General features: G+C 56.3%; 1 protein-coding gene across 5 annotated transcripts in view; it reads right to left on the bottom strand.

Moving 5' to 3' along the window:
* The window catches only part of Trak1 (trafficking kinesin protein 1), a 142,388-nt gene that overhangs the window by 89,104 nt on the left and 27,872 nt on the right, over positions 1–25,412 (bottom strand). For 3 of the 5 annotated variants that reach the window (XM_023700805.1, XM_023700808.1, XM_023700806.1), the window contains exon 2: positions 6,627–6,923. The gene's annotated coding sequence lies outside the window, so the exon portion shown is untranslated. Of the gene's footprint in view, positions 1–6,626; positions 6,924–25,412 lie in introns of those variants that run through there. The other 2 variants (XM_023700809.1, XM_023700810.1) reach the window with 1 other exon arrangement.

Genomic DNA, 25,412 nt, shown 5'->3' with positions numbered 1-25,412 from the left:
TCAGCCACCCCAGGGACAGTGAGGAAGGACCCAAGCTCCTCTGAGGACAACAGCAGCTAGGATCAAGCAGGAAGGCCCACGCGACACGCTTCTCTGCGAGATCAGCAGCACACCATCTTCCCCTCCAGTTCCGTTCTTGCGCTGTTGGCAACGATCCCCAGGCGGGTCCGCACACCCAGCGGTACCAGACTCAGTTCATCTGGGTGTTAGAAGCAGAGCCTCAGTTAATCCATCGCAGCCTGAACACGGCTGAGAGCGGCACTGCTCCGTGTTGGCCAAACGTGCCTATCCACATTTAAATTAACTCACTTCACACAAATGTGAAGCTTGTTTCTATGGGGCTGAGCTGCCCACTTCACACAAATGTGAAGCTTGTTTCTATGAGGCTGAGCTGCCTGCTAGAGGAGCGGGTCACCCACAAGGAGAGCCTGGGCCCAGGGGAGCCGTGGGCTGGGCCGGGCCACACTGCTGGCCAGGCCCCACTGTCCCGTGCCTGGGTCTGGGTGGTCAGGGGCGAGGACATCGTGTGCTCGCTCAGCGCCTTTCAGACCTGCCCAGGCTCTGTCCTTACAGATGCAGCCTGCTGACCAAGGGCTGCTGCAGGGCTGGCCCCAGCCAGGGGCCTGTGACCGCCCTGCTCCCAACTGTCCGCAGAGGCGCTTCTCTGTAAAGCGAGGGGGCGCGGCCTGTGGGGTGTGCCTGGCAAATGTTCCCACACCAGCCCACCTCCTCCACACCACCTCCCTCCCCGGCACTTAGGGACTCCCTCAGCACTCTAAGAGCTATCCCATAAACTTTCGTTCTTCTAGGTCCTCGGGCAGGCCCCTACCACGCAGGGCTACTCCTACTTTTCCACGGCTGCAGAGTTTCTTTCAAGGTCAGTCTCCAGGTTTTCTAAGTATTTTCTTGAACGCATGTCACTCGCAGTGAATCCAATGTTCACGTCTGCGAAGCAGACTGAGAAGTTCTGCCTCCCGAGCAACCTCAGAGGCCTCTAGGGCCCGCCTGCCCTCCACACCACAACTTGCACCCCATTGGATCCTCCGCCAGCCCTGGCACCCCAGGAGGCACCTCAGAGACAGAGGCCACCTGCACTGGCAGGCAGCAAGGGATAAGAAGAAAGAACAGCTCCCTGGAGCAAGGGAGCGTGAGCAAGAGGGAGGAGAACACCTTTCTGAGACAGCTACAAGTGTGGAATGAAGAACAAAGTGAAGCTGGAGCCAAAGCAGAGGAGGCGGCCTGGGGCCCAGGCTCAGGGTCACCAGGGAACACAGGAGGGAAGGGGAGGGGTCTGCCCAGCCCCAGGCCAGTCCTGCAGGCCAGGAAGGAGGCCAGAGGCCAGGCATGCTCAGCAGAGAGCCCAACACACTAGGGGAGACCCCGCGGCCCTGCCCGACAGACACACAGATGCTAGGAACACGACGGAGGGGAGGGCGGGAGAGCGGCAGAGCTAAGTTAGACAGTGAGCGTTCCCAGAGCTCGGTGAGCGCCTGTCAGTGCTTGCTCATTCCTTACTGCAGTCCCAGGAGGTGGGCACAGCAAGGCCCCGCCACGGCGACACAGGCAGTGTTATGGAGATAACGCCCCATAATCAAAAAGCACGCACTGCACCCAGCATCTGTCTCAGGCACAGCAAAGACAGTAAGACTCACTGGGCTGGAGCCAAGCTCACAGGCTGAGCGCCTGCCTTGTGTGTGAAAGGCCCTGGGTTCAACGCTCAGCACACAAAAAATAAAAAGGCAACTAACGTGGAAGAATGTTTAACCTCCAGATATATGTGCTGCTACCTTGAAGAGCAAAGCGTGTACTAATCCCTGGGGTACCCACTGGGGGACCACACACTCTCCCATGCTGCCTAACCACACAGGGCACAACTCTGGGCCACACCCCCTAAAACTGAAGTCTCCACCCTGCCAGGCTCACTGGCTCCTTCACCCCATTCTTGGCTGTGGGGAAACCCATATACCCCGGCCCTGTGTGAATCTGCAAACACAAAAACCACCTACTTACATCAGAAAGGAATTTGTCCAATCAACCGTCAGCCTTGAAAGTAATGAGTCATGGTCCCCAACAGAGCTGAGGCAGGTGGGTGGCAAGTTCAGGCCCATTCTGGGCAACTTAGTCCATCCCAAAATACAGAGGAGCTGGGATCCAGCTCAGTGTGAAGGCCCTGTGTTTGATCCCCAAAGAGATGAAGAAGCGCTGGGCGCACGCTAAGGAAGAGGCCTCCACTCCAGGTTACAGAGAACAGCCAACGTGCCTACCACAGGCCCCACGTCACACTCGAGCAGACAGCAGTTTCAGAGGATGAGAGGAGCATGGCTGCTCCTGCGCTGGGCCACCTTTCTGGCCAGGCGTCTGAGGACTCGGCTAGGACGGTGCCCAGCACTGCCAGGGGTGAGGGCAGGCAGTGAGGAACAGCAGGCCCCCAGGTGAGGGGCCATCATGTCCAAGGAGATCCGTTCCTCTCCATGTGTCACAGTCCCGCAGCCCACAGGATGCTAGCAGCAGCTGAGAAAGCCAGCTGGAATCAGATGGCCTGGACTCGAAGCCTGGCTGCCCCGCTAACTGGCACAGCACTGCCCAGGCGGCCAAGCTCTCTGTGCCTTGGTTTCTCCCTGCCGGTGTAGATGACGATGAGGCACTGTGCTGTGTGACCCACCGTCAGCCCCACCTTGCACGCTGCACATCCGGGGCCTCCAACCTCTACGCTGGCCCAGCTTTCTCCCCATCCAGACCACCTCCCAGATGGCCAGAGGCGGTGAGGGCTGTGCCTGCTAGTGACGCCTGCAAGACATCAAAAGCTGACTCCAACGCAGAACTGACTTGTCAGGATGCGGTCAAAATACACCCACACCTGAGAACGCAAACCCCCTGTTAAGAGTCTCACTAGCGATAACTTCATTTTACAATCTGTCACAAGTCCCGGGAGAACCATTTGAACCACTCATCTGAGGAGGAACAGAGAAGAGGGAAGGCTGTGAAACCCTTTGAAGCCACAGGGGAGCCCCTCTGCTTCTGCCAGGTTCCCCACTAGCCCTGGCTTCTGGGGCCTGGGCTCTGGGTGCAGTGTGGAGTGTCATGGGCTTTCTTGTGAGACCCATGCACCAGAACCTCAGGTGGCTGAACAGGCGCAGACGGCCTCTCAGGAGGGCAGAGCCTCGCGAGCCTGACAGCAGACAGGACAGACTCCGCTGCCGTGAGGAGCAACAGGCCCGGGCAGGCACCACCGCAAGCTCCGCACTGCAGGTGTGGACTGGAACCCCAGGTCCAGGCCAGGCAAGGGAAAACAAGAAGGGAGGCTCTGACCTGTTCCTCGCACCCAGAAAGTTCCTCTCCAACTCGCACCACCACGTCTCCAAGAAGCCTGGGTGAAGGCGTAACTTAGACTGCGCTCAGAGGCCCGGGGACCCCGCAGACCTGCTGAGCCGCTCCCAGACCTGGGACGGCAGAGGGGCGGCCCGGGCCTCGTCAGCCCGCTGCAGCTGTCGCTGATGGGGCAGAGCACCCTCCGCATGCAGGCAGCTATCCATCAACAGGGCAATTTCCTACCAGAGCCCACAGACAAACCTCTCCTCGCCATTTCTCCTTTCCAGCCAGGCCACAAAGAAAACAAGGACACCCAACTGAGGTGGCCACACTTACCACATGGGTTGGTCTGAAGGCACTGGCTTGGGTGCAGCTGGGACCCACACCGGGCCCCCACAGGTGGCCCTGGCTGGCAAACCAGGGCCATGTGCAGGCGCAGCTCCACGGCACCCTGGGAGGAGACTCCTGCGGCACCCAGCCTGGATAGCCACTCTCTGAGCCCGCCAGGCACTTTCTGAGCTGCCTGTCGGGGCAAATCCGGAGGCTGTAGCAGCAGTGGCCCGGGAAGCACAGTGCGTTACGTAACCAGGCACCAGGCACCCTATCGGCTCATCTCACCCGGCCATTGCAAGCAGAAGTGACGCACCCAAAACGCGATACCTCCTGGCTGGGTGTGGGGCAGGGCTCACTGACGGTGCTCGGCTCTGCCTGAGTAGTGGCAGAGCTACCTCCCTGCCGTCCCCAGCTTGCGGGGCAGTGGAGGTGACCGGGGGCAGGGTGCCAGCACTGTCCGGACTGCACTGGCACAGCCCTGGGGCCCACACACATTCCTGGGACGGCGCAGGCGCAGCAACAGGAGAACGCTTGCCTTCCACTCACGTTCTCTCTGTGCAGCCACGTCCCCAGCAGCACAGCCGCCCTCAGCCTGACGGGCACACCCACACGAATGCTCCCTCTGCCCAGGTGCCACCCAGCTGCCCCTGTCCATGCCAGATGTTCCATCCTTGCTGACAGCTCAGCAGTGCCCCACCATGCCTGCACCTTCCACCTGCACGTTCAGGATAGGAACTGGTTTAACAGGCTGGATGTTCCTGGACAGCACTGGCTCAGACGCGGCTGGAATCCCAAGGGCGAGGTCACACACCTGGACAGGGGGTGCAGCTGTGACCTCACCACCAGCAGGAGGCCCTGCGCACCTCCTCCCAGACCGGGTGGGTGCCCAGCTATGTGTACCGCTCATCACAGCGGCGCCAACCCTGGCGCCTCCATTCCACCAGCCCAACTGAGGCCTTCTAGGGCAGCAGAGAACCTGGGGACCCCAAGCCAGGCACAACTCCACCATGTAGTGCCTGGAAATTTTAGTCCTAGCACTGAACCTCTGATTCAGCCCTTTTACCCGGAAAGGGACACAATAACCATGACGTGACATATTCACTCAACGAACACTCCCCAGCACAGGCCACAGAGAGGACTGTCTTAGGCACTGGATATCAGGGATAAAAGAGGGCACACTGTCCTGGCCCCAGAGCGCTTCACACTTCCTGCACACCTGGCAGACAAAATATAACACAGGGCTGCTCGCGGGATGGAGTGGCCAGGAAAGAACTGAGAGAGGGCGAGGGGCCCCTTCCTCACGTGGTGTTGCAAGTGGCACCTGAGCAGTGGCACCTGGAGATTGGAAGCAGGGTTTTGAGGCACTTGGGGCAGGGCCTTGCAGGTGTGCACAGAGCAGAGGCAGAGGCTGGAGGCTGGGCAAGGACAGCAGCTCTGCTGGAGCCCGTGGCCAGGGCACGAGGGCATGGTCCACTGGGACACAGAAGGCCCAAGGGCTGGAGGAACGCTAACCCTGGCTTTGCCTTCCAGCCCAGCTCACAGGGCTGAGTGAATGAGGACTGGGGAGGAGCCTCTGCCACACCCAGGCCTGGGGCCAATGTGGCCAGGACCAGAGGGCTGCTGCAGAGCGGAGAGCAGCAGCCGAAATCCGGACACACTCTGAGGACAACAGCACTGATGGGCTGCCGCTAACTGGGGTGCAGAGGAAGAACAGACTATAGATGCAAGCGCTGTTCACAGAGGGAAGAGGGAAAGACAGCAAGCGCTGCTCACAGAAGGGAGACTTGGGGAAGGCGGTGCCACAGCCATCAGGAGTCCCAGCATCGGCCACACTAGTCCAAGACGCCTGCCAGGCATCCGGTGGACAGGTGTCAGTCTGCCTGGCCTTCGGGAGACAGGACACTGGGTATGCGTGGGACAGTTGGGAGGGAGGGCTGAGCCCTGAGTCCTCACCATTACCAGGCTCCGGAACAGAGCAAAGGGGGACCAGTGGCTCTGGGACAGTGGGCAGTGCTGTCGACTCCTGCTGAGACATAAAATGACCCAGTTGGAGGTGAACGCTCTACTGAGCTAGGTCTCCAAGCTGGAGGCTGTGGGGCCGGGTTGCCCCCAGTGGGCCCAGGAGAGAAGCAGAACAAGAAAGTGGGTAAGGAGGGGCACAGAGACACAGCACAGGCCCACAGGAAGGAGGGGGCTGAGGGGCGACCACAGCGTGTTTCCAGCCAAGGTCAGGCTCCTGGGAGGTCCCAGGGAGAACGAGCTGGCTGCGCACCCTCAGGTTGCGGGGGAACAAGGGACACAGAGCACAGCCAGGAGCAGCGTGCAGCCCACCAGGCTGGCAAGGTCGCAAGGCCCTGCACAGGTCCCACGTGACCAGGAAACCTCAATGCTCAACCCTGACGCAGAACAACGAGAAGCTACTGGGAGCGAATCTGTGGACCCTAAAGAATCACTGGGCATGATGCCAAGCAGACAGGGTTGAGCAGAAACTGAAGACAGAAATGAAAACTGGTGCCACTTCCATGTGAAGGACTGGCTGCACCTGCTGCGGTGACACACAGCCCCCAGGTTCCACTGCAGCCTACTCTGCAGGCTCCAGGGATGGCCTTGCCCCAGTGTCCCAGGACACAGCCAACAGGGACCCTGCACCGAGGGCCTGCAGGGAACGGGGCAGCACAGGGGTGACTGGACGGGCCCCCAAAGCCAGCGTCTGACTTTGCCTTCTCATGCCACGGCGTGGTCCTGCCTGTCACCTTCCTGTCTCCACAAGGGCCCCAGGGAGGTGCCAGGGAACACGCTGTTTGGACCCAGTGCTGCTGCCTCTGGCCTTCGCAGCACTCCAGGAGGTGCTGCCCACATCTCAGAGGTGAGCAGCTACACAGCGCAAAGCAGTTAGAGCAGGGCAGGTGCTGGTGTGCAGCCTCCCAAGCCCAAAGCCCAGGCTCCTCTGCACTCCGCCCCCCACCCCCCGCGGGCCCCCATACCGGTAATGGTGCAGGCATCCCGATGCCCTCTGCAGCTGGCGGCATCATCCACAGCCTCGCTCACATAGTGCTCCTCGGGGATGCCTGGGCTGCAGGCTAGGGCTGCATGGCTGCACACCTCCGAAGGGGGCACGGGGCTGGCTGAAGTGTCGTCGTGCGGAGCTGTGGCGTCCAGCTTGGCAGGTTTCAGGGTAAGGTGCCCACTGCCATCGGGGGCCCCGCTGCCGGAGTCTGGGACAGGCGGGTGGGCAGTCCCCGGGAGGGGCAGTGCACCTGGAGGGGCAGCTTACAGGAAACCTAGGAACAAGGCAGAGGGAGAGGCACGATGACAGATCTGGGAGAACAGTCTGGGGAAGGTCTAGAAAGCCACCCGCAAGCCCATGGTGAGCCTGAGACACGTGCCTTCATCAAGGGGCTCCAAGAGCAGGCCTACTTTTCAGGGAGCAAACTTCAGGGATGCTGCCTTCGACTAAGCAAAGCATGGAGTGAGGGCTTCGCTCACCTGTCAGAATCTGCCTGGAGGTGGCTGTGAGAAAACATGTAACCTGCACAGCCCTAGAACACCAATGCTGAGAATGCCAGGCTTCTGGGCACAGCCACCACGTTGTGCGGGCAGGCAGGGCTGTGTACTGGGTCCAGGTGGTCGCCACTGATGTGCTACTAGGGGCCACTCACACAAGCGATGCTGTGTGGGGAAGCTCACTTACAGAAGACAGTTTCTCTCTTAAATTCTTCCCGCCACCAGATGTTCTCAACTTGCTGAGAACTCAGATGCACGCACACCTTCACAGAGAGGAACCAGAGGAGACTCCTTAGAGAATCTGCTGGAAACACAGGCTCTGCGGGGAGCTCAACCTGCTGCATGCTGTGAGCCGAGGCGCAGGCAGGGCCTCCTCCAGTCAGCAGGCCCTGCCCACACTCCCTAGGCAGGGTCAGCGCCCGCCACCTGGTGGAGCAGCTCGTCCTCCACTCAAGCGCATGGCACCAGCCACAGAGGACAAATGGGGACAGCTGCCTGCACAGGCCACTGAGAAGCTGCAGCAGGCACATGGCCACACACGTCATGAAGCATCCCACACAGCTCCAGGACACAGGTGACAGCAGCAGGCAGTCTGAGAACACCAAGGGCCCCAACTACTAACAAGCTAACGTTCAGGAAGGGAGAGCAAGTTGCCAAGTATGGTGCAGCCAGAGAAAGGTCAAGTGTGCTGCCACAGAAAGCGAGTTCTGGCGCAGAAAAGGCCTCACTCATGAGGGAGACACCCAGCCCGGGAAGGCCGACGATGGACACGAACCGCAGGTGGTGTAAAATGCACTGCAGCCTTGCTCCCTATGAATGGCCAGCATATGACACCTGAAATACCTTCACCCTTGTCAAGACGCAGCTGTTTCACTAAAAAGTTTTGTTTAAATCCATGTTGTTTTGTTTTGTTTTGTTTTGTTTTTAAAAAAAAAAAAAGGTTCTAAAACAAAGATTCCTCAATGAGGACTTCAACCAAAGCTTTCGCTCTTGACTTCTACAGGACAGGGGAGAGAAAACCTTTTAGAGCTCGAAACATCAGTGTCACCACCGCTCATCTACAGGATGAGGGAGAGGTTAAGCCCTTGTCCTGAGCCCTGAGTTACTGCTCATCCCTGTCCAGCATCTCACACACTCACCCCAGAAATATACGACCGCCACACGAACACCGCAAGTCAACACAAACAGCAAAAGCACTCTTTCTTTTTTCGTCTTTTTGAGCCAGGGTCTCACTCTGCAGCTCAGGCTGGCCCTGAACTCACAGATCCTCCTGCCCCAGTCTGTGGAATACTGGGATTACAGACATGCGCCACCATGTCTAGCTAACATAAGTACTTTCTGAAAACAAAATTCCAGAGACATCAACAAAGGCTCACCCACACTGCAAAAGTGAACAGAAGCTGCAGTTTTGAGATCCCAACAACATTTTGTATCTCAGCAACTGGCACAACCATTCAAAAGCTTGAGGCCCCCTAGAAATGAAAAAGCCAAGCTCTTACCAATTAAAACCAAAGGAGTGAATAACTTTAAATTCTATCTGTCAGAACAGTTACGAGCCAGCACATCCTGGCTACAGAGTAACCCTACTCATGTGGCACTAAAGTTGCAGAGTCCACCTGTACCACTTGCCCACGGCACCCTGGCCAGGAGCTCATGGGAGAATGCACCACAGCAGCGAGGTTTCTGAGCCCGACAGGAATGAGCCACAGGCATGGGCCAGGACTCAGGTGCGGTCCTCGGTGCACAAGGAACAACAAGGCTCAGCAGGGGAGCTGTAGCCTGCCAACCTGGAGACCTAGCCGTCACGGGTGCCGGAGCACTCCTGCTGGGCCCACGGGCGGCACATGCTGTTCTAAGGGCAGCAACCACTCGGGGCTGGGACGCCTCATTGCAGACCACTCAAAAGCCGGTGCAAGGTGCACCACGTTTCTGCCATGTACACCGTTGGGGAGCCCTGGGAATTGCAGGAGGCGCTGAGGACCCTCCCCAAGGAGGAAGTCTCTGAAGGGAGGCAGGGAAGGGCTCTAGCCTCAGCATCCACACCCCCAGGAATGCGCTCCTTCAGTTACTCAGACCATGCTGCTGGGGGAGGCTCATGACCTCCTTGAGCCCCAAGATCAGAAAGAAGCAAAGCCAGGCAGACCTTCAGAAAGAGAGGCCAGAGGCTGCCAGGGAACCACACCTGCCTGCGATCCGGGAGACCCCAACAGGGACGGAAGGGAGGCACCCAGCCTTCCAGCTGCTGCAGCAAAGGCAGGCAAGTCCCTGCAGCGCCCCGAGCCTCCGTTTCCCCTGCAGAGCAACAGCTCCCACGTGGCGAGTTCCTAGGCTACCGTCAGGCTCCTCAGAGTGCTCCGTGACCCTCTCAGAGGAGAGGCCGTTCAAGGTCCCAACACTGCAGTTCCGAACTCCAGGGCACACCTTAAGACCACGACACTGCCATTCTCATGGGAGCGCTGGTGCCGTGCCAGGGCGGCGGAAGCCGCAACTCACACAGCCCAGTGCCCCACACACGCCGCACCGGACACTCCCAGCTGAGTGCAGCTGCCAGCCCCAACACTGCACAGCTCGGGGAAACACTTCTCAGCTCAGAGACTTCCCTAAGGTCGCAGAGCCAGCAATAGGCAGACCCCAAGCCCAGGGTGACGGTGCACATCTATAGCTCCAGCGGCCTGGGAGGCTGAGACAGGAGGATGGCAAGTTCAAATCAAGCCTGGGCAATGTAGTGAGCTAGCAAGATCTTGTCCCAAAATAAAATACAAGAAGCACGGGATATGTAGTTCAGTGCAGAAGCCCTGGAGGGAGAGGACCCAGGTCTGAGCTGTGACGCAGGCTGGAACCCAGTGCAAGGCGGTTCACAGCCATGCCGCTTGCCGGGCCTCCTTCCCCGCTCACCTGAGCACACGGTTTCTAAGCACCACCAAGCCAAAGGCTCCTTCAGGCAGAGGAAACCAGTGAAAAGCGTACAAGGGCACTGACCCTAGAAGCCCCTCTCCGTGGTCCTGCCAAATGTCCCAGGACCACGGGCAGGCAGAGGTCTGCTGAACAGCTGAGGAGCTCTGTGGCCTGCTCCACTTCTCAGCAGAAGAGGTGCCAGGAAGGGAGAAGCTGGAGCAGGGAGGTTGGAGAGGTTGGCCGGGGCACCAGGATCAACTCTGTCATTGGCGTGGCCCGGGGTTGGACGCCTTGGGGCTGCGTCACCCAGGCAGCCCCTCAACACAAGGCTGCTGATGCAGGACACACATGCCAGTCCTGGGATCTTCTGCCCTCTGCTGTGTGGAGCCACCAAGGTGACCACTCTGCTGTCTGGGCAGAGGTCCCTCCCTGATAGGAAGTGGAGAAGGCCCTGTACACAAGCACAGCACAGCAGCCTTCCCGCCGCAATACCCCAGCTCCCGCATGGGGCCTGTGTCATGCCTAGAGAGTCTTTGTCTCGCTGTGGCCACAAGCAGGAAAGATCCACAATCACGCACGCATGCGTGTTGGTGACCTTAGGCAGCAGAGCAGGCCACGGTGAGCCACAAGTCACTGTCCCCAGGGTAAGGTCCTTTCCTGGGATCACAGAGGCTGGATGGAGAAAGCCGGCATGCAGAGCTCCAGCCTGTGGGTGACAGAGCCGGGGCCAGGGACCCCGCCGTGGTGCCAGGGCTGCCAAGGCATCTTTCATCCAGACAGAAGCATCTGACATGCAGGGGTCAGAGATCCTACTCTGCGGTTCTATAAGCCGGTCCACAAGCAGAGGTTCCCAGGGCGGTGCTAGGCACCATGTGACAGCAGTCTCCAGCACACGCGTGATGGCCTCCACCCACTTGCAGGTCGTAGGTCAGACACCACACAGGCTTCTCCAGGCTGAGTGGAGGTGCAGGGCGGTCCCCCAGTGCTGGGAGAGAGCCAGTGTCTGCAGCCGTGCCAAACAGCTCCCAAGGCTGCAGCCTCGTCCCCATTACTGCTGCTGTTGGAGTGGCCTCTGTCACTTGGGGCTGCCAGGCTCCTCACCCCCAGCAGCGCCCGGGCACCCTGACTGCAGTGGGGACCTCCTCATGGTTCCGCATCTGGGGCCCAGCATGCACGGTGAACTGGGGTTCACTAGTGCCCCGCTGCCCCCTGCTCCTGCTCTGGCCTCCTCGCCATGTCTGTGGGTTCAGGTCAGACACGGCCTGTGCAGGTTGCCGGCACACCTGCCCTGTCTTCAGGCTGTGTGTCCAGAGGCCCTGACTCCACAGCAGGGCCTGCAAGCATGCGCACTGAGGCCTACAGCAATCCTGAGGGGCATATTAAGAGCCTGCCCCTTGGGGCCTTGGCTCTGAAGGCCTCTCACCCCTCCACACCATGCCACCCTATGCCAGCTGGGAAGGCAGCTGGAGTGGCCACACCACGCCACCCCCGTGGGAGAGGACTCAGCTCTGTGGCTGGGATCAGACCAGCCGAGGGCTCGGCTCAACTCAGCACCCCTCACTGCAGCCCACCGCCAGGTCCTGGGATGTCTGTCTGTGCGTATGACAGCAGGTATCTTCCCTGAGACTGAACTCAAGAGGCCATCAGCATTCCGCAGCTAGGCATGTGGTGCAAGTGTGTTTCCCCACTATTTCTGACACAGGGACATCCCATGGGAGTCAGTGTGGGCACCTCTGGGACTCTGGCTCCCTCCGAAGCCAGTGTGCTCACCAAGGGACTACCCTGAGGTACTCTAGGTTCCCATTCTCTGGCCAGGGTGGCTCTTTCGTTTGTCATCTTCCGGGGTTTCCTAGATGCCAGCTGGCACCACTGCCAGGTCCCTCAGCCCCCATGCTCCAGGAAGGGTAAAGTGAGCCACAGGTCTCAATGGTCCCAGTGACTCACAGGGGTGACCTTGTCCACGCCCAGGGGAGAGGCCCCCTCGGTACCATCAGCACTCACTTTTCATGGGAGAGGGAAGCCAGCTCAGAGACCAAGTAATCTGCCAAAGATGTACATTTTGCCATGAACAGCTGCAGACACCGTTGCTCCGTGATGGCTGTAACACTGTGCCAAGTGAGGTTCACGGTCTGGGGTAGAACCAGACCTTGGTGAGGCCCCTGACCTCCAGCCCAGTCGCTATCTCTGAAAACAAACCTCCCACCCAACTGATGCAAAAGAACCCAGTGAAGACTCCATGAAATCTCGGAGGCCTGCAGAGAAATCTGCATGCCCCAGCCATCCTGAGGCGGGCTGAGTCTGGCCTCGATGAGTGGTAGACAGCGCGCGCGCGTGCGCACACACACACACACACACACACACACACACACGAACGTGCACACACACATCTTGCCACTCTCCCACCTCCTGTGACCTTCCGGCCCCCCCATGAGTCCAGCAGCTCTGCAGACAGCTGCACAGGGACTGAGCAGTGGAAACTGTATGTGACAACTGGCTGCTGGGTGAGGGGCAAGGCACAGGTTGCAAGTCTGCAGCAAGAGTGCCAGGTTGGGGCCAGCAAGGTCACTGAGAAGCAGGACCCTCCCACTGCCTGGGATGTGATGCCACTACCCCACCAAAGCAATGCTAAGCCTAAGCGTGGGGGAGGTTGGGGACAGGGAAGGGACTTGCTCCAAGGGCTATCTCCACTGGGAGGCAAAGCTCATCCTGTGCACACTTTGGCTACTGCTGCAGCAGCTGAGAAGGGACGGAGCAAGCACAGTGAGGAGCTGTCAGCAGCCAGTCAGAACGCCCTTGCAGCTCTGCATGGCCAGGGCACAGGGAGGAGGGACTGGCGACTCAAGGGCGACTCCCAGGGCTGTAGGGGCTTCTCTGGGAGCTCCGGGCTCCTGAAGGAGACAGACAGTAGGGACGAGCAGGAACCCCACGGGAGTTCTGCCCCGGCCCACAACAGGCACGCATGTTGTAGCAAGGGCCGCCTTGCAGACCACACCTTCCCCTGACTCGAGAAGTCAGTGCTGAACCAACCAAGGCAGAAGTCCTCCCACCTGAGGCAATTTCCACACCCAAGACAACCACAGAGGAGTGACGCTGCTCTGGCAGCATTGTGGCAACCGAAGCAAACCCACCAACGCACAACTGTCAGGGAAACGCTGAGATTGGGACAGCCCCCCCCCCAGTCCATCTAGGTCTCATGAATGAAAACGCTCATGTGACCACAGCCTGCTCCAAAAATAGCCCTGCTGCAGTGCAAGGAGGGAGCTGCCAGCCCGCCGCCTTCCGTAAGCCCAAAAGCCCATCTCGGCTGCAGAGTGAGGCAGAGCAAGAACACACGGCAGTCCCCCACCTTACGCAACAGTCCTTGCAGCTTGAGCTGGCAGCAGCAGATTTTCCAGCTCCATAAATAGCTCTGGTCCTGCCAAGGCGCCATGCTGAGAGGTCAAGACAGCCAACCTCTCCTCTGTACCCAACAGAATCAGTATGCACCAGCACACTGAGTCCGGGGACTCGAGGTGGACAGGGCCCAGCGCAGATGTGGGTCACCCAGTGCTGTCCGTAAAATCGTCCTGAGCCCAGCAGGGTGCGGCCTCGGCAGCTGCTGAGGTACACTTTGGGGTGTACCTGGCATACGGGGGCTGTGGAAAGGTTCTGCTGCCTACGGTGCAGGGGCGTGGGGGGAAGGGCGACAACTGGCTTGGCAAAGTGGAGTGGGGTGAGCCCCCCAGAAGAGGTGAGCAGGCAGGAGTGGACGAAGACCAGAAGCATAAAAAGAGCAAAAATACACGAAAAACAATATTTAAGAGTGTAAGATAATATATTTTTGGCCAGCCAGATAGCTCAGTAGATTAAATCACCTGCTTGGGCAGACACAGGGACTGGGGTTTGATCCCCAGCTTGCCGTGCTGGCCCCATCCCCGAGGGGCAACGAGACTGCAATTGAGACTGGGCCTGGTGGCGTGTGCCTGTAATCCCAGCACATGGGAGGCTGAAAACAGGAGAATCACTATGAGTCCAATCTGTGTAGTGAGACCCTGTAGACCCTGCGCTGAATAGCAAAAAAAAAAAAAAAAGTATTATCTTTTTGAAAATAAATGTACTCAAAGAATAAATATCTTCTTAAGCCCCCCTAAAAAATGTAAATCCACATAATAAAATTTCAAGGTATGTAGCTTATTAAAAGAAATTTACAGTGAAAGTTGTTGGGAAGAGTGCTAACATTCAAAGAAGTGAAAACATGACAAGGAGTCCACTGCCATTTACCCGGCGCGGCTGGCTCCTAGTCCCAATTATGACCCGCATCGCCCCAGTGGTGCGGCCTGGGCTCTGCCACCCAGAAGCCAACCCCCACCCCCAGAGCAGAGCGTGCCCTGCGGGAGAAGGGGGACCCATCTCAACAGCTCTGCACACGTCACCTCCTGTGACACAAGCAGGGCTCACTGGGGGCAGACCCCCGCCTGTGCCTGCACCTCTGTGTCCTCGGTGCCCCGACACAGGCACACTCGGCATGGGAAGGTGACTTCCATGACCCAGCCTGATGCCCAAACCAGCTGAAAGCCACAGCAGTCCCCCAGCCCTGACGGTCACCTGGCAGGCCAGTTCGGGCTGCGACTACCTCTACAGCACAGTGTGTCTTCACTGAGGACAGGAAGGAAGGTCCAAGGGGCGTCCTGAGTGAGAGCCCTGTGCTGCTGGCTTCCAAATCAATCAGCAAAACGTACAGTGCTGCAAAAGGGAGCACGAACTCTCACCCAAGCACCAAGAGGAAAGAGAAAGTATTTGTTTTAGAGCCTGTAGATGGAATAAAGCCTCATTCCATTTCCGTATCAGTTTCTCAGCACTGAACTACAGTGAAATCACAGCCCCGTGTTTTTGAAAACAGATTCTGCAGCTATGGAAACGAAGCTGTCACCACACTCTGGCTGTGTGGCAGGACCAAGCGACACAGCCCGTCCACCCAGTGGTCTTCCTTTCTACCATAAACCAAGGGAAATCTCCAAAACTAGTCTTCTGGGCAAATCACACTGCAACTAGCAATTCCTACATCAGACCGCTGCTGTAGAAAGGAATTCTATTCCTGATTTTATTCACCCTAAATGACCCCAGAGGCAAAGAGCCTCATTCAACCTACATGAAGAGTCCCACTTGGGGATTCTCTACAAAGTGCTAGCACCAGGGGCCGGCGAGATAGGTCAGCCAGCTACAGCGCCTGCTTAGGCAAGCTCGTAGGCAAACGCAGGGACTGCAGTTCGATCCCAGGTACCACGTGCCAAGCCAGACCCACACCCAGGGCGGGCTGAGCCTGCCACTGTAATCCCAGCGCTGGGGAGGCTGAAAGCAGGAGGATCGCTACGAGTCCAAGCTGTACAGTGAGACCCTGTAATAACCAAATATAATTTTTTTTTAAAGTGCTAGCACGAGCACCTGGAAAGCACTCAACAAAAACAGGACCAGGACCCTGTGGCCACACCCAGGAGTGCTCCAAAGCAGGGTGGCACACCAACTAGCAGTGGGTGGCTTGCTGGTACCAGGACACCCAAGATACCGAGGCCAGGGCCAGAGCAGGGCCTCCACACCCCTCCCAGAAGGCCCCCAGTTCACCTTGTGGTTCACAGTGTGCTAAAGAAGGAGTAGGACAGGCAGACACACACCAGCCAGGCCCGCAGTCACACTGTCTACAGCACAGCCTCACGTGATGAGCCATGAGAAGCAGGCCCTAAAGGCTGGGCGAGACAGGAAACAGACACCTGGCACTTGGCGGCTGAGGTCTGGGAGGAGCAAGCAAGGACGGAGTCCCTCGCAGCGGGGAGTCCACTCCTGCCTGCTCACTTCTCCTGGGAGGCTCACCCCACTCCACTTCGCCAAGCCAGTTGTTGCCCTTCCCCCAACGCCCCTGCACTGTAGGCAGAAGAACCTCTCCATAGCCCCAGTATGCCAGGCACACCCCAAAGTGTACCACAGCCTGGTAAAGACAGCAGCTGCCGAGGCCACACCCTGCTGGGCTCAGGACGATTTTACGGACAGCACTGGGTTTCTCTTCAAGGTACTTTTCAATTTTTAATTGCCAAGCCTTAAAAATCAAGTTTTAGGGCCAGCAATGTATCAGTTACTCTTCTTTCATTGCTGGGACATATACCCAACACTCAAAATGAGGGAAGGAAAGGTTTGTTTAGCTCACAGTTCCTGGAGGTTTCAAGACACTGGAGGAGAGGCCAGGGCACTGCCTTGTCCAGGATGACCCTGCCCACACCTCTGAGAAAGCACAGGCTAGCCAGTTTAAGGGTTTGTCCCTCTCTGGCCCCGCCCCAGGCCCCGCCCCTCAAGCCACTTGTGGCTCCTCTGGCCATGTCTGCCCCATAACCTACATGAGGCTTTGGGGAGACAACTGGACACAAACCATAACATTCTGCCCCTGGACCCCCAAAGTCTCATGTACATCTCTGTCCAAAAGGCATTTAGTCCATCTCTAAGACTTGCCAAAGTCCCAACAGTTTCAGCACTGCTGAAAAGTCCAAGTCCCAAGTCTCCTCCAAGATCCAAGGCAAACTCTCAACTGTGAGCCCCTGTACAAATGAAAAGTCAAGCACTTCTAACAGTCAAAGGCACAAGATAAACACTGCCATTCCAAAAGGTATACACAGGAGGATACAAACCACTGGGGCCCAAACAAGTCCAAAATCCAGCAGGGCAGACATTAAGTCCTACAGTTTCCTGTGGAACATCAGAAGCATTCTGTGGCAAATTGTGAGCTCCGTGTGGCTCCGCCCCGTAGCACTCTTGGTGGTAGTTCCAGTGCCTTCTCTCCTAGGCCGGCTTTATTCCCTCTTTGCAGTTTCCCTCAGATGATCCACGTTCCTGGCTTCTTCAAACTTCTGGGGTTTCCACAGAATAGGCTTCTCACTCACAGCTTCACACACTGCCCTCCCAGGGGCACCCTGCCTGGGCTCCCAGGCCCTCTTCTGAAATCGAGGTGAAGCCTTCTTCACCTCAGAACTCCTGCATTCTGCATGCACCTAAAACCACTGCCACGTGGATGATGCCAAGGTCTGCTGCAGCTGGAGCAGCAGCCAGCCTTTCCTCTCTCTTGGCTGTAGGGGTTGAGTGCCCGGATGGCTGAGCACTCTGACCCTGATTCTGAGAAACAAATTCTCTGTGCAGGTGCCATTCTGTAATCTGGTGTGGCTGCTGCCTCCATTCTGGAACACAGGGCTCTGCGGCTTTCTCCTCAAAGCAAAGTACCTCACCATCATGATTCTGAGGCTGCAAAGGGTGAGAACCTGCTACCTCCTGTGATGCCCTCAGGACATCTTTTTTACTCTCCTGTTCCTCCTGGGCAATAGAGATCTCAGCTCCATCTTTGCAGTCCAGAGCCTTCCTGGCGCTTTCTTTCTGGCCAAACTCACGAGATTTTAAATCATTCTGCTGGGCTCTTTGCTCTTCATTCTCAGCATATATTTGACTATGAGTCCCCAACAATAACCATGCTGGGACAAATACCCAACACTCAAAACGAGAGAAGGAAAGGTTTATTTAGCTCACAGTTCCTGGAGGTTTCAAGACACTGAAGGAGAGGCTGGGGCGCTGCCCTGTCCAGGATGACCCTGCTCACACCTCTGAGAAAGCACAGGCTAGCCAGTTTAAGGGTTTGCCCCTCTCTGGCCCCACCCCTTGGGCCCTGGCTCCGCCCCTCTGGCCCCGCCCCAGGCCCCGCCCTTCAAGCCACTTGTGGCTCCTCCAGTCATGTCTGCCCCATAACTTATATGAGGCTTTGGGGTGGGGGGACAACTAGCTATAAACCATAACAGGCAGTATAGCTCAGAGGAGCAAGTGTTGCTTAGGTAAGCACAGGGGCCAGGGTTCGATCCCTGGCACCACATGCCATGCTGGCCCCGCCCCTGGGCACACTGAGCCGGTGATGGAGTCCAGGCATGGTGGCGCACACCTGTAATCCCAGTGCTAAGGAGGCAAAAATCAGAGTCCGAGCTGCGCAGTGAGATCCTACACCAAAAAAAAAAAAAAAAACAAAAAGAAAAAAACAAAAAAAAACCCACCTTTAAAAAAAATCAGAAGTTTTCACCTAAATAGTCTAGGTCCCCTGAGCCTCCCGCTGTGCTTCTAGGTGGGGCCACACGGGCGGCTCCCTGCCTGAGGAGCTCCTGAGCAACACCTGCTCCTGACTCCCAGCCTGGCCATGCACCCTGCTCTGGTGGCTCTGCCCTCCTGCCCTCCGCCTGCTTCCGCCAGCGCGCCACACAGGAACAGCGACGCTCTGGGAGGGCTTGGCTTCTGCATGCAGGCTACTTCTGGTCTTGGCTGGCCCCGTCTTATCTCAACGCCATCTCTGCAAAATTCCAGTTTAAAAGAATATCTAGAAAGGGATCAGTTTTAAGCAAATTTCTGGATAGCTTGTTATTCATATTTACAATTATGTTGTCACAAACACAACATAAAAGGCCCTTCGGAAATCCTTAGAATTCACACAACAAGCATTTCTCCATCAAATTCTACAACCAGAATTCCAGAGGGAAATTTTGTGGTGAGACATTAAAGACCAGATAACCCCAATGACACTTAAGCTGGCCCAGCACATAGGACATGCGATCACTTCCTAGGACTGACAGCATGAAGGTAAGGACAGTTCATGGTTGTAGGCTCCACTATTGGTATTAGCAGCCACATGACTGCATCTGAGGAGAAAAGCCAAGCGGTACCCATGCGGGCTGAAACAGCTCAGCAGAATTTGACCTCTCTTCCCCACAGCAGCACCCCACAGAGCCGGGATTGACAGGTACACCCCAGCATGAACACGCACAGACCACAGGCTGGAGCCATCACCTGACTCGTGGGACTGGCAGCATCTGCAGCGAGGCACACAGCAGGGCAGGGTGCCCCAACTCTGTCACACACAGTGTCACCCATCGGTAAGCACAGTCAGACCAAAGGAGAACATCGGTAGCGCCACAGTAGGAAAAGAAGCGGTGGAATCATCCCTTCACAGGTCACCGGGTCCCACTCCTGGACACCAAGACTGGCGCAAACAGTAACGGGACTTAGTGAAGCAGCAGGCTATGTTACCGAAATGCCTATTATTACAATATGCACTAATGCATATTGTGCCTGCCTGGCAAGCGCAAGGTCCTGAGTTCAATCCCCGGTACAAAACAACAACAAAATTATGCAAAAAGCAACAGCCTTCCTTTTTTATTTATTTATTTTTGCTTTGAAACAGGTCTCACTATGTAATTCAGACTGAACTTGAACTCACTGTGTAGCCCAGGCTGGCCTCAAACTTCCAGAGGTCCTCCAGCCTCAGCCTGCCAGATGCTGGACTCCAGGTGCGGGCCCCCCACCAGGTGCGATGGACTCCACGTCCATGGGCAATACCCAGTTAGAAGACATAGCAGAAAATAAAGTTCCGGGGCCAGGGAGGTAGCTCGGCAGAACAAGCGCTTGCCTAGCAAGCACAGGGTCCTGAGTTCAATCTCTGGCACCGAAAATAAAAATAAAAACAAGTTAAAAAAAGAAAATAAAGTTCCTCATGGCAGCAAAACTGAAAGAGTACTCAGAAACAAACTGTAAAAAAAAAAAAAAAAAATATGGAAACATTTTTTTAAATCACATAAAATTACTCATTATGACATGCATTGCAAAATACAGGAAGCAACCTAAATGTTTATAGGTAAGAGTTCAACCAAGCGATAGAATACTATGCAGCAGTAAAGACCGAAGCAAGAGAAACTCCTCCACAGACTGACCACGTAAGGCTGACCACAGAAGACTGACCACGGAAGGCCTCTGGAATATGCTCCTAAGTGCAAACTGAGAGGTCTGAAAGGATCACTGCTTTTTACACATGAAAGACTCAATTGTGAGTGTGTGTTTTTACAAACAGGAACAATGAACTTGCTTTCATGGGGAGTCAGGAAAAACAGAAGACATTAGGGGGTGACACAAGCCACCTCTGGGCACTTTTTTCTATATTCTGACTTTTGACCACGCACCTGCTTTACATAATCCAAAAATTAAAGTAAGTCAGTGAAGATGAAGGACCCTAAACTGCACCGAAACAGAAAGAGACGAGCCTAACTGCAGCCGGTGAGCAGCGAGCGCTCAGAAGCGGAGAGCCAGCGCCACTCTCACCTCGTACCCCGTGCGCAGGCTGTGGAAGACACTTGAGGAGACGCATGCGAAAGGCAGCTTGGATTTTATTTAACGAGTATGTTGATGGTTGTAGTAAGGCAATGAGTAATTTTTAAATGAATCTGAGCATGTTTTCTGTGGGGCGTGGGGGAGTTGGAAGGGCAGGGCAAGCAGGCAATTCTAAGAGGAAGAAAAATCCCCTAAAACGGTCAGTGTGGGTGGGGTCTGAGAGTCCAGGGCTGATGCTGGACAGGCAGGTGGGGCAGGTCCAGGCCAGCTGGCCACACCACTCCGGGCACTGACCACACCACAGCCTGGTGGCCCTGCCCACAGAGTGTGGTCTTTCTTAGGCAAGCCTACCACATGGCAGGACTTGTCTCAGCTTCAGGGCCTATCCTAGCTGCCCAGAGAGGTGAATGAAACCAGGGACCATGACATCAGAAAGCCCCATGACCAGGCAGCAAGGCGCACTCAGCGCAAATACACACCACAGACAAGATCTGCTTTATAACCTGTCCTATGATGTGCACAATTCCCTGGCCGCTGGCTAGCATCAGCCAGTGCCAAGTTGAACAGCTCTACCCCAAGCAGCCTTTTTGTTAAAAAATATGGCTACTCAACCCATCACAAATACACCCTTCATGTTCTATGGCAAAATCTACCCATAAGTCATTTTCAGAGATGTTTTGGCTCCCAGGAAGCCTAGCGCACATAGTTTAACGTTGGTATCTTAGCAAACAGTCTATAAGCAGCTTAAACTGTTTACTAATGCACTGCTTTTCTACAACAGGCTCGAATGGGAGCAAGCCCATTCTCACAGGGTAGCTTCTCAGATTCCAGTGGATACTATCTGAGAGTTCTCGGTAACTCAGGACACCAGGCTGAAAATGTTTTGCTTCTCAGTCTCCTGACACTGCCTCCGTGCATGAGGGGAGCATGTGTTTGTGACACATCACTGCCCTCGATCTACAAGATCTGGAGGTCTCTCTTATGTCTTGGATATCTCAGCTACAAACTGTTCTGGAACCACCCCCAACCTACCTGCTTACAAACGATGCTCTTTCTGTTCAACCAGAGACTGCCTGTAAACAAATGGGTATGGCAATGTTCCAATGAAACTTTATTTTCAATGATGGGGAAAAATTGGTCTGAGTGGATAAGCACTGCCTCCAGGATTGGAAAACCATGCATGGAGTTCTGGGGTTGCCACACAGTAGCAGCACGGTGGTCAGGACACGAAGAGAGTGTCACGCCTCTCCCAAGGTGACAGCTATAAGGTCCGAGTGCATCAGACAGTCCTCGCTACAAACTTTGTTGGAGACCTGGCACAAGACAAGCGTGCCTTGTTCCAGCTGCAGAGCCCGCAGGGACACTCCTGGGGGACTGTGGGAAGTCTGGCCAGGCCAGGGACAGGGGACAGTCGGGCACTGTGTTCCCACGAAATGAAACCTGCCCTGATAGTAAGTATTCTGCAGCAGACTGAATGGTCTTTGTTGGAGACCTGGCACTGTTCTACTCTTTCTCAACAGCAGAATACCTTGTTCTAAGGCAGACAGAAAACACTGACACAGCCCGTACTTCACACATAACAGTTCCCTGGTCTGCAAAAAGAAAAGAACAGCCACCGAGTCCTTCAGAAGCACAGCGCGCAATTGCACTGCATCTAAGCTGGCCTGCAGCTTCTACAGTTAAGCATAACAGTCTCTGACTTATAAAACCCTAGAAGCATCACCAGCATTGTTTTAAATGTAGATATAAGCATTGTTTTTCTGAAATTGGCACAGCACTAGCAGAAAAATATTATTCAAAATCAATTTTTAAGTCTCTCCTTAGCCAAGTGGAACTGAAGTGCCCCGTTCTCATCTCCCTTGATCCCAAGTCTCCCAGGAGAAGAGGTTTCCCAAGAGCACCTGGAAGCCTTCTACCTCTGCATCTGGACATTCCCACTTCTGCTCTGGGAGGTGAGCAGACCAGCAGCCGAGTGGCTGGCCCACCGTAGAGACCCTGCCCTGCCAGCAGCCGAGCAGCTGCCCACCAGCGACCGCTGCATTCTGGAAGGAAGAGCATCATGGTAGTCCCCTTCAGATTAGAGTGCTGCCAGAAAAAGCTGAAGCCCAAGTCGACGGACGGACAGACGGATGGATGGACAGGCAAACGGACTTGTTGCTCATGACTCAGAGACTAATCTGTTGGTATTTACTGTTGGTCTATTCATTCATAAAACAGAAGGGAAGGCAGGCAGAGGACTTGCCATACATGAGCAAAAGTGCACATTCCTGAACTCCCTTGCGCTTGCGCTGCAGCAGATAGGGTTCTCGCATGATAGCCGGGAGCCTATTTTAAGCTTCTCAGCAACTTCTAAATCAAGCTCAGGTGGCTCTGAGCCTGTGTGACCCCAGGCTCCCTGGAGCTAGTGGCCTCCCACGGCTTCTGCTTTCAGATTGCAGTCCTTCCCGCCAGCTCCTGCCCAGGCAATGTCGACTCTGTTCCCAGGGATGCAGCAGAGAGGAGCTACGAGAGGGCTGTGTGTGCACAAGTGTCACACACACACGGCTGTGTAGTCTCATTGCACCTGAAGCTCAAGGCTCGCACAGGGCCGGACGTGACACCACGAGGCTGAGCCAAGAGTGCGTGGGAATCCTTTGCACTCTCTCTGCAACTCAATTTGTTTATAAACCTAAAATTAGGCCAAAGAGATCAGAAAATGAAGTGGCGTGCAGTCGGCTGCGAGGCTGAGCACACCAGGCTGGCCCTCTCTGGGTCCTCACGCAGGCCACCGAGCGCCCTGGAGACCGGTCTGTTCAGCCTGAAGGAAGCTGGCGAGAGCACAAGGACTGCCCAGCACCCCACACCTGCACGACACGAGGGCTCTCTCTGAGGAGAAAGCTAACAGAGAGGCCAGGCGTGGCGGCATACCCATAATCCCAGCACTCTGGGAGGCTGAGACAGCAAGATCACAAGTTCAAGTCCAGACTGGGCAACTTACTGAAACCGTATCTCCAAATAAAAATCACAGAAAGGGTGCTGGGGATGTGGTTCAGTACGAAGGTCCTGGGTTCAATCCCAATCCCCCAAAAGTAAGCCAGTAAAACCATGAGGTGCTCAGGAAGCCACTCTGCACCTGTCACCAGGGTCAAAGTCACCCCATTCCACGCACACATTCAGAGGGACCACATCATGCCAAGGATGGCTCTGGTCTGCCATTCAATTTTTAAGTACACCTCAAACCATTCTTAGTTGGCTTTTCTGGGGGTCTACTTGCTATTTCCCAAAATACAAATAAAGAGCAAAACAAAAGGCAGATTACAGGGAGTGGGGAGATGGAGCTTTTGCAGATAGAAAGGAGACCAAGAGATGGGAAACGTAAAATGGACTGTCATGTGCACCCCAACTCCCCCCGTGAGCGGGACCACAGCGTACTGTGAACAGTCAGAACACAAATGAGAATGGAAAAAAGGCTGAGCAAAAGCCTCCTGGGGAGAAATGAGGCCCGAGTGCAGGGTCCCCACAGTGCTCGGAGGGGACTCTGTCCAGGGCCATGTCTCGTGCTCAGTGGACACGGACACCGAGGAGGCGCAAGGCAGCCCTGTCCATACTGCTTAGCCTCCGCCGGCTGCACCTGAGCACAAAGAGCACAGCATTTCTCTCTGGGAAGCTAACCTTCTGCTGCGCATGGTGCATACACGGGGCCGCAGCTCTAGGGCAGCAGAAGCGGAGGACTGCAAGTTCAAGCCCGGCTGGGCTGCACAGTGATGCAGCTCTCGCACACCCCCACGAAGCGGCAGTGCTGGGGATGCATCTCAGTGAAAGGCTCGGAGGCCTAAAGAAACAAAGAGCACAGTAACTCATTCCCTCGCCCCTCAGCCATGTCCCCACACGGAGAGCAGGTGGGGGCACGTGCGGCTGGCTGGGCTCTGGTCTCTCCCTTTACCTGCTAACAGGGTCCTGACAAACCCCAGGGCTGGCCCCACCTGCCTGGCCGACACAGCAGGGGCCAACAAGCAAAGAACAGATGCGCTAAACAAGTACGCTTCTTACACAGAAAGAGTGCTAAGTACACTCTGAGCCAACGCCATGTCACCCAGAGTGGCCCTCTGTCTCCCAATCCCATACAGGTGTCCATCCAGGGCACAGATCACCGTGTCTGGCCCCTGCTCCCTCCTCCACCTCTGCAGCAGGGGACATGGGCACGACCACTCCCACCCCAGAGGAGCACTGACCCAGGACGGAAACCTAACACCTAGCACCTTGCCTAGAATGCCCATCCCACTGGTAGGTATCTCAACGGCGAAGGCAGGCTTTTCAAGTTCTTTTCCTAGAAAATAATCATCTTTCTGAGCTAAATGATTTTTCAAAATACAACCCAGGTATTTTTAAAAATCCTACAGGACCCACCCCCTGTTCTTACAGGAACATCCAAGGACCACAGGAAACACTAGGGACCCCTGCAGGCACGGGTGGAATTGGCCACAATCCCACCCAGCGCTGCCTAGGAAGCGTGGGACTCCATGGAGAAAGACTCCTGTCCTGGGAAGCCCACAGGCGCAGGAGCCCCCGCGGGAGTTCTGTGAAGCCCAAGGCCTGCTCTCACACACGCGACACCTACGCACACACGTGTGCAGCCCGACACGCCTGTACACGTAGCGTGTGCACAGATGCCAGGCGGCAGGGGTGCCCTCGTCTGCCACAGCACAGAGGCCAGATGGTAAGGCGTCCCTGAGCTGCGTCCGCTCTGAGGCTGAGACCAAGGCTGTCTTGCGACAAGCGCGCCCTGCAGCTCTCAGTGTCGCATCCGCACTGCATCCTCTCGTCCCCGCAGACGCACAGAGCCCTGCACTCTCACCAACACTGCAGCCTCCTAGCTTGCCGCGACACAGGGACATCCGTGTCCTGGGTAGCCCCAGGTGGTGGTGTGCACCTGTCGTCGCGGCACTTGGGAGGCTGAGGCAGGGACAGCCAGTCTGAGCGGTGCCCGTGCGTCCATGGCGTGCGGACGGCTCCCACTTCTAGATAGGCACAGAAACGGGAACTGCTCAGCCCACCCCGCCCGCCTTCACCCTGCACTGGTGGCCGAGGCCGTCACAAGGGCCCACCTGCATGAACACCCTGCAAAGCACAGCTCCAGGCCCAGAGCGGGGACAGGTGCCAGCAACGTGGGCAAGGCAGGCAGCACCACAGAAACTGACAAACCTGCCTCCATGCTGGGCTGGGTGGGCACGTTCAGCCACCAAATG

The sequence above is a fragment of the Octodon degus genome, unplaced genomic scaffold (genome assembly GCF_000260255.1).
Source record: "Octodon degus isolate 3935 unplaced genomic scaffold, OctDeg1.0 scaffold00126, whole genome shotgun sequence".
Lineage (NCBI taxonomy): Eukaryota > Metazoa > Chordata > Mammalia > Rodentia > Octodontidae > Octodon > Octodon degus.
Note: the sequence above shows the minus strand (reverse complement) of the source record. Positions and strands in the feature narration are given on the sequence as shown.